Below are 15,070 nucleotides of genomic sequence, written 5' to 3' on the forward strand. Positions count from 1 at the left end.
GGTAAATGCTGCAGGATTTAGGTCTTCCATTAGAGCCTTTGTGAGGAGAGATTGTCTTCACTTGATTCTACTTGGGAGAGGGTGAGCTTTGTCAAAGTAGAGGAAAACCCTTGATGGACCCTGGGAGGAACTTGCACAACACCAAGGCCAGGTTGTAAGAGTTTCTTTGTTTCGTTATTAATACAAACTGGTTTATTTTTCTCAATAGCTTGTGTTAATGAGTTATTTCATGTGTTCCTTGGTCTGCATGTTGGATATATGTTTTATTATATGAAATGCAAGTGCTTGGTAATTGTTTGATTGTTTGTGGTTGCAGGAATTGACTTGAAGGAGGAGCTCATCCGGATCGTCAAGAACGGACTTCAACAACAGCGTTTTGGAATAAGGTAAGCCTAAACACTTGTAGTTTTCATGTTATAAAAGGTGTATTTAGAGAAAGATCACTCCTTTTTGTCTTGTTTGTCATTAGAATGTCTTAGACTTCTAGGAAGGTCAGTCGTGTCCGCACCCTTGACAGATTCCGTGTGACAAATTGGCGACTCCGCTGGGGAATCCATTAATGAGAGAGTCTTTTCCTTTATATGAACTTTGCTTTGAGAAAATCATTTTTTTTGTTTTCTGGTTTTTGACTGTGAGAATTAGTATTTGGGTGGCTTAGCTTTAGATTTAGTTAGATTTGGTTTTTCTTCATTTTTCCAGACGGACGCACCCTCTTAGTACTGCACAGTGCGTCTTTGGACGCGCTGTTGCCGTCTGCACAGAGCGGGGCCGCACCTGTGACAACGGGTTGCCTGCGTCTTCCTGTAAAACTTAAGAAAATTCCATTTTTGCTTCAAATTGCTTTTAGATTTTGTTTTTCCTTAGTGTTTTCCGCCCAGATCCTTTAGTACCCTGTCAAGAATTTTCACCTAAACTAGTTTTGTGAGCTTTGAGTGTTTTAGTGGTTTTCAACGAAGTTTCGACCTAGGGTTTGATTTTTGGAAAGGCTTTGTAGTGACTTTGATAGTAGAAAGTTGTCCAGCCTTAGATCTCTCTGGTTAGTCAACCTTCTTAGAAGTCGGGCCTGTCGTAAAGTCTCCTTTTGTGAGCAACTTGCCATTTGAGTTGTTTTGGGTCAAATTTCGAATTACTTGTTTATAAAGTATTGATTTCCATTTTACAAAAAGAACAAAAAGATTAGAATTTTGTTTTGGCTAGTTTTTGATTCTGCAATAAGCTAGCCCTTGATTTGATTGTGATCAAGTAAAACACCTTAGAAATAATCATTGTTAGTTTTGGCCTCGTTAAGATTGCTTAGAGTAAATTTACCTTTAGTTTGCTTATGAGTGCATTTTCATAGATTTTAAGAGTTGTTAAGATTGATTTTTTGTTTAAATTAGATTTACTTGCTTTATTAAAAGAAAAAATACAAAAACATCTTCTTAAAAGTCTTGTTTCAAGTAGCTTTTTGTTTTCAAAAGAAGAAAAGAGTTTTTTCGTGCATGTAAAGAGAAGTTATGTTTTTATGCTTGGAAAAGACAAACGAATTGTTTCTTTGATTGTTTTCAATTAAAAGGTTGCTTTTATAAAGATTGCATTCTCTCAACTTTTTAGTTAAAGCAATTCATCGAAAAAGTAAAGTAGTGGATAAATCATTCTAGGTGCATTTTGTAGTGGTTTCGAGTCGAGTCAACACACCACTAGTTTCACTTCCATCACCTTTTGACTTAAGAAACAACCTTAAAAGTAACGCTTAAATTAAAATCAATCTAGTAATCTTTATTTTTCTAGGGCTCTGAAGCACCAACATAGCTTAGGCTAGGGTCTTGGAGTAGGTGAGTACTTAACTCTCCAAGACTACAAAACCAAACAGATAGTCTATCTTGAGTAGAACAAATCCAATTGTTTCAGTTACATTCTGGGAAAGCTCCTCTTAAAGGAGAAGCACGAGCTCGTGTCCGAACCAGTGAGGGGATCATTCCTCCCTCGTTGGGAACGACGCCAGACAGTACGTATTACAAACGGTAAACCTCGGATTAACCATTGTCGAGGAGCCAGGGGTCACTTATCGGTAAACCTTGGATTGTTGTCAAGGAGCCGGTAAGGGGATTGGAGCTTGCTACTCTGCCCTTGCGTGCTGTTGGAGTTTAGACTGTTCCCCCAGGTGTAATTGTTGTGATTGGTAACCTTAGTGGCCATAATATCTAGGATTCTACCCAAGGTGACGGTGGAGGGAAGGTCCCACTGTACCTGGAGCAGACGTCGGTTATACTCACTTGGATTTTCTGGGGGGTTCGCTTCACTTCGAGACGGTTAAAGTGGAGGAACTTGGTCCAGTCTATTCATTAAGCAGGTTGCCGGGGTAACTGTTCCACCCACTATTTCTGTACTGAATCCTGCGAGGTTGGGCTTAATCACCAACTAGCGTTTTTGGTCCGGAAGACTACTGTTTGTGTGTGGTTTGACGCTCTAGATTATTTAGGCGTGTGCTTCAAATTTGATTGGTTCTTTAGAAGACTTTAGGTGGTTTGATTTGAAATTTTTTTTTGTTTTCGTGTGTTGTAGTTAAAATCTTTAATTGTGGCGGAATTACCGAGAAGGTCCCGTCGAATTGCGGGCCAGTCTCCTGAAGTTGTGTCTGTGGCCGAATTGTTGAGAAGATCCCGTAGACTTAGGGGATCCCCTCCTCGAGACGACCCAGGTAATTTAGAAGGGTTAAAGGTCCTTGTAACTCCTCCTAGTGGCAGTAGAGTAGGATCACCTGAAGAAGGAGAATCTTCCTTGGTAGTCCATCCGATTACCAAAGTTTAGAAACAGGTTACAATCCCGAAGCTGTTACAGTTTCCGAGCTTGCTGGTAGTTTTTCATCTGCCAGTGAAACAGGCGAAGAACCTGAAATTTCAGAACCTGTTACTCCAACTCCTAGTGTTCCTGATTCACCAAGAATAGAAAGAATTATCACCGAAAATCTTCCTGTTGGATTAATTGCTATAGAAGAACTTGTTCCAGAGGAAGAAATAGGCGTTTCTGATTCTGAAGATCTAATTACCCTTGATTTAAGGGAGCGTGAATCCATCTTTTACAGTCCTCCTAGAAGTGAATCTTGGTACCTTGCATTAACCAATTTTTTAGACAACTCAGTAGGTTTTTCTACACCTCGTACTCCGGTTCCACCTAGAGGAATTCATTCTCCTGTAAATATGTCTGGTCAGTCATCTGTGTTTTCACAAAGTCCTGAATCATTTTTACATGGCGGTCCTTCTGTTCCTACTGGGTATCAATCACTTTCTGGTACCTTTGCGGGAGCATCTCCTCAACCTGTTGATCATGGGTTATTAGTTGGAAACAGTGGTAATGTACCATTGAGTATAGGTGACGTTTATATGATGTCAGGTTCAACTCCCATTAACCAACCTCAAGGTGGCCAATTACCGCCTGGGGGGCAACCTTCGTTTATACCTGGGGGGCAACCTCAAGGTACTTCATTCGTGACTGGGGGGCAACCTCAAGGGTATCAACCCCAGCCTCAATATGTACCCCAAAGTCAACCTCAGTATCAGTATCACCTCAAGGATGGCAACCTCAAGGATGGCAACCCCAAGGGTATCAACCCCAAGGGTATCAACCTCAAGGATACCAACCTCAAGGTCAAGGTCAACCCCAGTATTCGTATTTACCTCAAGGTTATCAACCTACGGGTCAATACCCTGGTCAAGGTTATCAACCACCTCAAGGGCAATCATATGGGACTGCACCTTACAGTTATCAACCCTATCCTCAATACGGCTATGGATCTCAGTATCCTCAACCTGTTACGAGTCAATACCCTGGAATGTTAACATGGGATCCGTCACAGGGTCAACAGATGTCGCAACCAAGTATACAGTCGGTACCTCAAGCAGGACAACCTGCAGTTCCTGGTCCATCCCAGCAACCGCAACCTGTCCAGTCAAGTGTTCAGACCCCTGTAACTTCTGTAGTTACTCAGCCGCCAATTGCACCAGGTACTCCACCTCACACGGCTGCAGCAACTACCGCTTCATCTACCATGCTTACTTCTGGAGTATCGGCAGCTCCAGTTTCTACTGTCCCTGTAACCACTCCTCAGACATCTGTACCGTTGTCTGGACCCACGGTTCAAACCACAGTCCAGATGCCTGTAGGCCAACCTGGTACAAGTACGGTTGTTACTACTCAACCTCAATTTGTTCAACCTCCGTACCAGGGACAGTATCAACCTGGGCAAGCTGCCCAACAACCGGTTTACCAGTATCAACCGTATCCTGGGTACACTTATCAACCACCTCAACAACCCCAGTACGGTCCGGTTAATCCTGGTTTTCCAGGAGGATATAATATCCCCAATGCGAATCCTGTTCCTAGTTATCCTGGATATCCTCCTCCTGGGGCTGGTATTGTGACTCAGAGTTTCAGAGATCCTAACCGGCAGTTACCATTTATTGCAACTTTAGATTTACCCGACTTGACGCGCCTAACGAACGATCCAATTCAATATCTTCCGTTCTGGCCGCCAATGCCAAATAAGTTGCCCAGCGATATACCCAAGTTCGAAGGTAAGTCTGGAGAGGATCCGTCTAATCACGTGATGACTTACCACCTCTGGTGTGCATCAAATTCCATCTCAGATGATTCCATCCGCTTACGTCTTTTCCAGCGTACACTCATTGGTCTCGCAGCCAAGTGGTACATTGAGTTACCACGGGCCTCTTTTTACAACTTTAGCCAGTTAGCTACCTCGTTCTTAACTCATTTTCAGTTACCAGTCAGATACGATAATGGTACAGAGTTATTAACTTCGCTAAAACAATCGACATCCACGTACATTTCTGATCACATCCATGAGTGGAGACGTCGAAGAAGATTAGTGAAAGTTTTTATCCCGGACCAAATCTTAGCTGAATGGTTTGTCAAATCATTATTACCAAGAATTACTGAAGATGTAGCTAAGGCCGGAGTAGTTACTGAGGAGCAAGTCATTGCTCAGGCACAATACCTTGACTTAGTTTACACTCAGTCGGGTACGTTACATGAGAAAATTCCGGATCTTCCAAAGTCAAACCAAATCGCTGCTGCTCCTTCGGGATCTCATGCCGCTGATGGTATGATCGGTATCGTGACTACGAAGAGTAAGAAGAAGTCTTCCAAGGCCTCCAATACTCCAATTATCACTTTGCCTGATTCTCCGACAGGAGAGTCTTCTCCTCCTGAACTTACCGCCGACATTCACGCTGTAGAGTCATCTACGGCCAAATCCAAAAACGGTGGAAAGAAGAAAGGAAAGAAGAAGGCTAAAGCAGACAAGGCTCCAAAGGAGAAAACGGAAAAGTCGGAAACCAATGACGAAAAACGCAAACCTCGTTATCCTTGTCTTATTTGTGAAGAAGATCATTTTACGAGAGACTGCCCTCATCGGGCCGAGGTAGTGAAAATAGTCAAAGGTTCTCCGACTCCTGCTGTGTTAAAGAATCCATTTCCAGAGCAGGAGAATAAGATGATAGGTTCTTCTTCGAATGCCAGTGAAGAACCCATTTTGATGATGTCTCATGTCAGGATTGCGACTCGATCGCAAGATTATGGTAGTAAGGCTCCTGTTGATGGTAAAGAAGCAGAATCTTCTCACTCTAACCCATCAACCTCAGCTCCTGGTTCCGATCCACTACAGATCGAAAAACCTAACCCAGACTTAGTGATTAAGCCGCCCGCCAAGGGTGTACTTCGAAGGTCTGCTTTCAATCCACATGCGAGAGCAGCCCAGAATTACAACATTGTTGAAGACTTAGCTGTTTCACCTTCAGCAATGTCGGCACTCGAAGTGCTGCAATCATGTCCAGCGCAACGAAAATTGCTTTTGTCGGCTATTGGAGCTGTCGATGTTCAGGACCCGAACCTAATGATCTTTGATCTAGAAAGTAGTACACCGCGTCTCCCCCATCAAATGGCTTTCCAAATTCCAGTGATAGTCAAAAACAGGCCTATTCATCGGACTGTGATTGATGAGGGAGCTTCTACGTGTATTATGTCGATTCAATGTTGGAGATCGCTTGGTTCTCCTTCATTGAACCAATCCCCCACCATCCTTAAGGCCTTTGATGGCCGTGGGTTCCGTCCGTTTGGTATTCTACAAGAATTGCCTATAGGGGTCGAAGGTAAAACCGTTAGTCTGGATGTGGAAGTGGTTGATGCCCCTCTAGACTACAACCTTCTTTTGGGTCGAAGTTGGTCATATGCTATGACAGCGGTCGTTTCATCGGTCTTCAGAGTCATTAAGTTTCCACATAACGGTAAGATCGTGACTATTGATCAGCTGACATACTTTTCATCCGACCCAACCTCTTTAGAAACTATCCAGCATGTTGGTAAAACGACAATCCCTTATAGGGACATTGGTGTAGGTTTAGTTAAGGATTCCGGTTTACTGGGAACTTTTCCTCTCCCTCCACTCAATGCAGACCCTTCGTTCGCAACAATTCATATGATCACGTCAGAAAACATTATTTATGATGATCCTTGGTATGTTCCCTCTGACTCTGAGCTAGACTCACTCGGTGATGTTATGCCGTTGAGTCCGTATGAGATTGCTTATGAAGCTCTTATGTCTTTTACCGACTTTCATTCAACCGACCAAATGAATGTGGTCAGTGAAGAGTCACTTTTCACCTCACCCTTAGAACGGATAACGTTTCCCGAAGAAGTGTCATCTGACGAACAACTTCGCGAAATCCTAAGTGTAGATGATCTACCATGGGAAGATCTCCATCACAGATCTTCGTTTTTACCTAAGGATGATGCATTTGAAAATGATTTTTCATCTATCTTTACCGCTGAATATGTCAAAGACGCTCAGGATCCAACGAAACATTCTGATTCAGAGCTGAATTTAGGGAATATTTCTCGTACTATTCCCATTGATATTTCAGTGAAGCCCGGAATCGAGGAGAACATTCATATAGGTGCCGCATGTACTGAACGGAAATCCAAACTTACAAGGCCCTATTCCAAGAATTCCGCGACGTGTTTGCCTGGTCTTACGAGGAAATGCCGGGAATTGATCCTGCCATTGTTGTTCATGAAATCAAAACCTACCCGGATGCTAAACCCATTCGGCAACGGTTGCGTCAGATTCACCCTCGAAAAGCGGCTGCAATCAAAGCAGAAGTCGAAAAGCTGTTGAAAGCAGGTTTCATTTATCCGATCCCGTTAACGGATTGGGTATCGAATATTGTTCCCGTCAATAAAAAACAAGGAACAATAAGAATCTGTATCGATTATAGGGATATCAATCGAGCTTGTCCAAAAGACAACTATCCTACGCCTTATATCGATCAAATCATTGATGATTGTGCCGGAAGTGAGATGTTTTCCTTCATGGATGGTTTCTCAGGCTATAATCAAATCAATATTCTACCTGCCGATCAACCAAAAACGGCATTCATTTGTCCATGGGGGACATTTGCTTATTGCAAATTACCTTTTGGACTTAAGAATGCCGGGGCCACTTTTCAACGGGCGATGTCTTATGCATTTCATGACATCAAGCACATTGTGCAACCCTATCTCGATGATTTGCCTGCTCATTCTTTACAACGAGCTGATCACCTTGTCCACCTACGAGCAATCTTTATGAGGTGTAGGCATTATCGAATTCGGTTGAATCCCCACAAGTGTGTTTTCTGTATAGAAACAGGTCGATTGCTGGGATTTGTTGTTTCAAAAACCGGCATTCGCGTCGATCCCTCGAAAGTCGAGGCTATCATCAAATTGCCTCCTCCTTCGAGTTTGCGCCAACTCCAAAGTTTGCAAGGGAAAGCGAACTTTTTACGCCGATTCATCCCAAACTACGCCGAGGTCACTAAAGGTTTTACACGGTTGTTGAAACAGAACGCACAATTCTTTTGGGACGAGATTGCCAACAATCTTTTGATGCACTGAAACACGCGTTGACCCATGCACCGTTATTGCATCCTCCCAACTACAACCAGGACTACTTCTTATACCTCGCAGCTTCGCATTCCACCATTGGAATGGTGTTAGTTCAAGAAGATGAATTCAAAGCAGAGCATGTGATATATTATCTTAGTAGAACCTTAAACCCAACTGAGTTAAAATATTCGCATGTGGAGAAATTGGCCCTGGCAGCCGTTCAAGCTGTCCAGCGTTTTCGTCACTACATTCTTCTCCGCAAGACTACAGTTATTTCGGATTGCAACCCTATGATTTATATTTTGACAAAACAACTGCTAGGGGGCAAGTACTCTAAATGGATTGTTATCCTGCAAGAGTTCGACTTGGAGTTCGAGAAGTCCAAGTCTAAGAAATCTTTAGTTTTTGCGGAATTGATGTGTGATTTCCCGAGTGCTGACACAGAGACTGTGGCAGAGGAGTCCATTGTGGACGAATCTTTGTTTCTTATTAGCACTTTAGATCCGTGGTATGGGGATATAATCATCTATCTCCAAACCCAAACCTTTCGGCCTGAAGCTTCCAAGGAAGACCGTCGAAAAATTCGGTTTCGATCCCAGCAATACAGAATTATTGGAGATACACTTTATCGCCGGGGGGCAGACTTAGTTTTTCGACGTTGTTTAACTCACGAAGAGGCTGAGAGAGTTTTGAATGATTGTCACTCTGGAGCATGTGGCGGTCATATGTCTGGGTATGCCACAGCTCAGAAGGTGTTGCGCGCTGGCTATTTCTGGCCGTCTATGTTTAAAGATTGTATCCTTGCTGTCAGAACATGCCACAACTGTCAAGTGTTTGATCGAAAGATGCGCGCTCCACCTGCTCCTCTCCACCCTATAATTGCCGCTGGTCCATTCGCCAAATGGGGCATTGACTTTATTACTTGTAACCCTCACTCGGCCGGGGGGCATGCGTATATCATCCTCGCGGTTGATTATTTTACAAAATGGGCCGAGGCGATGCCTACATTCGACGCAAGCGGCAAGACAGCTGCAGTTTTCGTATTCAATCATATCATAACTAGGTTTGGTGTCCCACAAGCAATCATTACTGACCATGGGAGCCATTTTCGAAATGTCATGATGACTGAGCTTACAAGCCAGCTTGGTTTGCGCCACGATAGCTCTACTCCTTATTATCCGCAAGCCAACGGTTTGGTTGAGTCAATCAACAAAGTTCTAGTCGTCATGATTCGACGGATCATTGGTATCCATCGAACGAATTGGCATAACATGTTATTTTCGGCGCTATGGGCATATCGAACTTCAGTGAAAAATTCAACAGGTTTCACCCCTTTTCAGCTAGTTTATGGCTTAGAAGCTGTGTTACCTATTGAATGCGAAATCCCATCACTTCAAATGGCTGTCGAATTACTTCCAGCTACTTCCGAAGAGGAGAAACGGTTATTATACTTGGCTAAATTAGATGAGACTCGACGTGACGCTACTTTAGCTATCGAGACTCACGCGAAACGAATGAAAGCTCAGTACGATAAAAATGTAACCCCTCGAAGTTTTTCGGAAGGAGACCTAGTACTATTATATGATCAAGCTAACGATAAGCTAGGTGCCGGAAAATTCGTTCCCATGTGGCATGGGCCCTACATTGTAAAGCGAAAGCTAGCAAAAGGGGCTTATGAGTTAGTTGATTTTGATGGGGACTCTTTGGGTAAACCCAGAAATGGACTTTACCTAAAGAGGTATTATGCTTAAAATGATGGGTATGGAGAAATTTTTAGATAGGTTAGATTTTCTTTCTAGCTAGCAAGTGTGTTAGTTTAGTCAGTGTGCTTAGCTTAGCAAGTGTGGTTTTTCGTCATTATTTTGGCTCATCTTGGTTTTACTCTTGATATTGTAGATGTCGACGCCTCTCCAAACATACATTGGATTTGCTGATGGTGCTTGTCGTAGTACACGGAATATCTCTTCCGCAGCTTGGGTTATCTATTCGCCCTCTGACGAGTTAGTTTCTATGCATGGGGTAAGCCTCGGTCAAACAACGAATAACATTGCAGAATACAGTGCAGTGGTTGAATTATTATCCGAATCTATTTCATTTGGAATTCGACGTTTGATAGTGAGGTTAGATTCTGAACTTGTTGTATTACAGCTTAATAGAGTTTATGCCATTAGAAATCCTGTGTTATTAAGGTTGTTTTTGAGAGTGCGTCTCTTGGAACGTGAATTTGATTACATTGAATATCAACATATTCCAAGGTCTTTGAATACATTAGCAGATGCAATTGCTTCTCGAATGTTGGACAGACATTTACGATAATCATGCAAGTAAATTTAAAAACATTTCATCACATATGTTAAACAAGATAAGCCGGTAATAGTGATATATATAGATAGAAGTGTGTCAAAAAATATATACATCGTCTTCGATCATAGGTTTAAAACACCTTATGATCGGCAAAATGATAGTACAAAAATCAAAATGTCACATGTGACTACAAAAGTGACTAGTCAATCACTGGTGGTGCTCTCTGTACGACACCACTGCGCGGGCTACCTTACGCAAAAATCTCCTAAACGGTCCAGGGACCGCGACTACGAAGCGCTGAAGCCTCATAGGAATATCATCCATAGTAGTCTCAGGTATATCTGCCGTGAGACGCTCTAGATCATGCTCCAAATCAGCTAGTACTTCTGCTGTCGCATCCTGTGGGGCCGGTACCGGTGCAGCTGGATGTAGTCTATCATAAGGCCGGAGGTTGGCTGGACGCTGTGGGCCAACATCTGCATTTTGAAAGATTTACTATTAGTTTTGAGACGATATATATAAAAAATACAAAAAAATACATAACTAGAAAACTTGTGAAAATAAAAAGTACCTCTGTCGTCCCATTGTTCTCCCTGTGGAAGAACCATGTCCGGATCACCTCTGAAATCCATTCCGGCATACGGAAAGTCCTGTATCACAAAAAGCTGGCTCTCTAACCAGTCAAAATAACTATCTGAGAATCGAACTACTGTCGCGCCCTCGTCAGGATGCCGGGCCATCACCGCAACCCATCGTATCAGCTTTGGCTGCTGAGGACCCAAGATATCAACAGTGAGTTGCTGAGGGATCAGCATTGGAATTCTCTCCAAGGCAAAGCTCACGACTATAGGCCCATATCCAAAAGTCTTTAGTCGTCCGTTCCTTGCCTTGGTCAGTTGGCTCTTCATATGAGCCGACACAGCTTCACACCAGTTGAAAATGGTGCCTTGGTAACAGTCAATTGCCATCCGCATTTGGGATCCGGAAGCAATGTGTAAAGCGGCCGCGCCGCAAATTCTGGTAACCGTGAACGCTATGACTTTGAGTTCCGGCAGAGTGATGTGTTTTATCTCTATGCCTTTTGAATGGTGAGCTCCAGGTGTGCACCAAGTCTCGCGGAGACTATCAAGGGATTGGCCACCCGGCCTAGTCCCCGCAAGACTGAGTTGCTCACCTCTGTTTGGCAAGCCAGTGAGAAAGTATACATCCGAGGGCTCTATCTCGAGCTGGTGCCCTCCTATGTAAAAGCATTGTTCTTGTACGTTCCATCGCTCAACCAGCCATTCCAAGAATCTTACCTGGCCCCTCATGCCCGGTATGGTCCAATATTTGTACAATCCGCATGCTCTTAGGGCATCCAGAGAAGGTTGATGATTTATTGCAGCTTCATCTTCCTCTACGTGCTCTCTTTCTCTCCAGTCTAACATGATTAATGCCCTGCATATCAAAAATAGCATTAGAAATTAATTTGGGAATTTTTGGTGGTTTTTTGAGAGAGTTGGGGTTTTGAAATGCGCGTTTCTCGGAGGACGCACCCCGGCTTTGTAGCACAGGGCGCCCGGACGCAGCTGGCCTGAAGGCGGGCTGCGTCTTCCGACCTTTTTCCCGTATGAGAAAAAGTCGGGGGACGCAGGTCACCCGAAGGGCACCTGCGTCCGCCGAGAGGCGCATTCCAAAACCAAAACCCCCCCAAAAAATGAAACTAAAACCTAAAAATTGATTCTAAACGGATAGAAATGCAGAGTAGGATGTGTAAAATACCTGGATGAGACGGCGTTCGATTCCAACGGTCAGATTTTCCGCAGCGACCACGGGAAGTTTCTTGTCAAAAGCCTTTTTTCAACCTCAACAGTGAAACGGTAAAAATGACATGGTAAAAGGTCTTTTTATAGGTTTTTTGGATGAATTAGTTCATTTTTTACCATGAAAAGATGTTTTTGAATGTATTTTTGCCTATTTTAAACAGGTATGAGTAATGTGTCGCTTTTGTGCAGGACAAAGGGATTTCGAGGGAAATTGTAATTTTTCACAAACAAAATTTCAGAGTCATCTTTTAAGCCCTTTTCTGACTCCTAAAAATGAAAAGATCGCCGAGTGTTTCTTTTTCACTCGTTAAAACGGAATTAAAAGACGGTCCCCTTTTAGCTCTTTTCTGACCGCAAAATCAGGAAAAGATTGCCGGGTTTTTGTCGTTTCAAACTCGATAAGGAAATAAAACGACGTGTCCTTGATCGCTTTTTACTTTTCAGGTTAACGACACTATTATGAAAGTACTCCTTGGTCGCAAGATCAAGCGGTTCCCCCAGGTATTATTTTATACTTTTTCGGGCTTGAGGGACACAAATATACGAAAAAGTTCAACGTGGAGTCTCCTTTAGTTTTTTCAGACTCTCTAAAAATGAAAAACGCCGAGTTTCTCCTATACTGGGCTCGTTAAATTTTTACAGTAGAGGACCTGTTCAATTACAAACAGGAACGAACCACTCCTTCCTAGGGTTCGAATTTAAACTAGGTTGGACTCGTCCGAAGGATGAGCTTATAATCAAGCATATGTTATCCTCCTCAAGCTTGTTAAAAATAAAGAGGTACTTGCCAGAAATGGTGGGGGAAAAAAGAGAAGAATGAACCTATTTGTCACCTTTTGTCTCAGAAGAAACTTTATTACCGCTCTTGAACACGACACTTTTCATTCACCTGGGTTGGGAAATCTTTTACCTCACAGTTGACCAAGTCACTTTGAAAGTCTTTAACCGGGTTTCGGGGATTAACTTTGAGTTATTCGTCACCAAGCCATCTGTTGTGTCGTTATGTGTTCAAGAGGTCTGCAAGCAAAAACTTTCATCTGCAAAATACTTGTCATCCATTTGACCATCCCTGAGTCAGTCCTTACAGCAACATTTCTTCAACTTGAACAATGATTTCGTGTTGCGGGCTTGCCTGCAACGGGTCGCTTTCTATCGACATCGACACATTATCTAGAAAGATGACTTAGGAATCGACAGTACCTTGAAGTCTGCATGCATCAATGGCAGGTTTCTCGCCTTTGACGTCAGTTTACATCATTGACTTTCGATCAGAGGATTCCGTGAAGTGTTCGACATCAAAACATCTATTCACATTTCACGGGTTGTGCTTGGTACTTTGAGGACCATTGACATTACTGGTGGTTTCTCTCACGCTTGTTAACAGTTTACATCATTGACTGGTAATCAAGTGGTTTCTACCATGTTCGACATCGAATCATTTAATCACATGGCTAGAATCGTACCAATTCGGGAAGTAGAAGTGAAGACCCTGGATCTAGTTTCTACCATCCAGGCTGCGAGGAGTTTTGTATTCATTATCTATGTAGACTAATCATAAACAGATGGCTGCGTCCATACTGTGTCTACAAAAGTCTATAAAAATGATGTACTGCAAGATCATTCCTGTATCAGAGTAGTTAGTCCATTAGTTAAAGTTTTGAATCTGAGTATGGGAATGCCTACCTCAGTGATGATATAATCTTATCCATGTATTTTGTGTTGAAAATTGCAGGTTCCAATCAGGCCATCCACAAGGCAATCCTTGAAATGATAAAGCGCTTCACCCTTCCTAGAATTACAAAACCCTATTCTATTTCAGGCTTCGCACTTTAGGGGGCAATCTGTTACACTAAAAAATGTCACCTTGACTACTTACAGTTAGTATGGCTCAAATCAACAGTCATGCTACCCTCTTAGGCAAGTCTCATGCCTCTGTTATCCATCTCAAACTCAAAGAAGAGAGAAAGTCTTGTAAAAATCATGTTTATCTCTGGGGTCGCAGGTTCTCTCTAGTCTTACCTGCGGGGACGCGGACCTTGTTCACAAAAACTGCGTCCATGGACGCTCTGTATGTAAAGGGACAGGTGCGTCCCTCTGTAAAAGACAAAATGCGCGAGTTTTATCTTGAAAAAGTTACTTGTGGTTACTTCTAGAACATTCTAGAGGTCGGTTTGATGAAATGGATGCGCCTCCAGTTGGTTCATGTATCTCTATTAAGGGGAACTTATCCCATCAATAAGGGAGCTATCCCACCCAAAGAGGGGGATGATCCCATTGATGGTGGACCAGAATAACCTCTTTACAGCACTATAAATAAAGGCATTGAGCCAGAAGGAGGAGAGGTTGGAGCTATACATTTTCTTTGGGTAAATGCTGCAGGATTTAGGTCTTCCATTAGAGCCTTTGTGAGGAGAGATTGTCTTCACTTGATTCTACTTGGGAGAGGGTGAGCTTTGTCAAAGTAGAGGAAAACCCTTGATGGACCCTGGGAGGAACTTGCACAACACCAAGGCCAGGTTGTAAGAGTTTCTTTGTTTCGTTATTAATACAAACTGGTTTATTTTTCTCAATAGCTTGTGTTAATGAGTTATTTCATGTGTTCCTTGGTCTGCATGTTGGATATATGTTTTATTATATGAAATGCAAGTGCTTGGTAATTGTTTGATTGTTTGTGGTTGCAGGAATTGATTTGAAGGAGGAGCTCGTCCGGATCGTCAAGAACGGACTTCAACAACAGCGTTTTGGAATAAGGTAAGCCTAAACACTTGTAGTTTTCATGTTATAAAAGGTGTATTTAGAGAAAGATCACTCCTTTTTGTCTTGTTTGTCATTAGAATGTCTTAGACTTCTAGGAAGGTCAGTCGTGTCCGCACCCTTGACAGATTCCGTGTGACACTCTTCCTGGAGGAAAATGTGGTCTAAAGGGTAGCAATTGGTTCTAGTTATCGTGGAACTGCTCAAAAACTAAGAGGTCAAGAGGTTGGCTAGTAAAACCACTCATCATTGTGATTCCTTAAGAAAGGGTAAAACAACCAAGTGAA

The sequence above is a fragment of the Pinus tabuliformis genome, chromosome 4_1 (genome assembly GCF_031772625.1).
Source record: "Pinus tabuliformis cultivar Carrire ecotype Pingquan chromosome 4_1, CPIR1, whole genome shotgun sequence".
Classification (NCBI taxonomy): Eukaryota; Viridiplantae; Streptophyta; class Pinopsida; order Pinales; family Pinaceae; genus Pinus; species Pinus tabuliformis.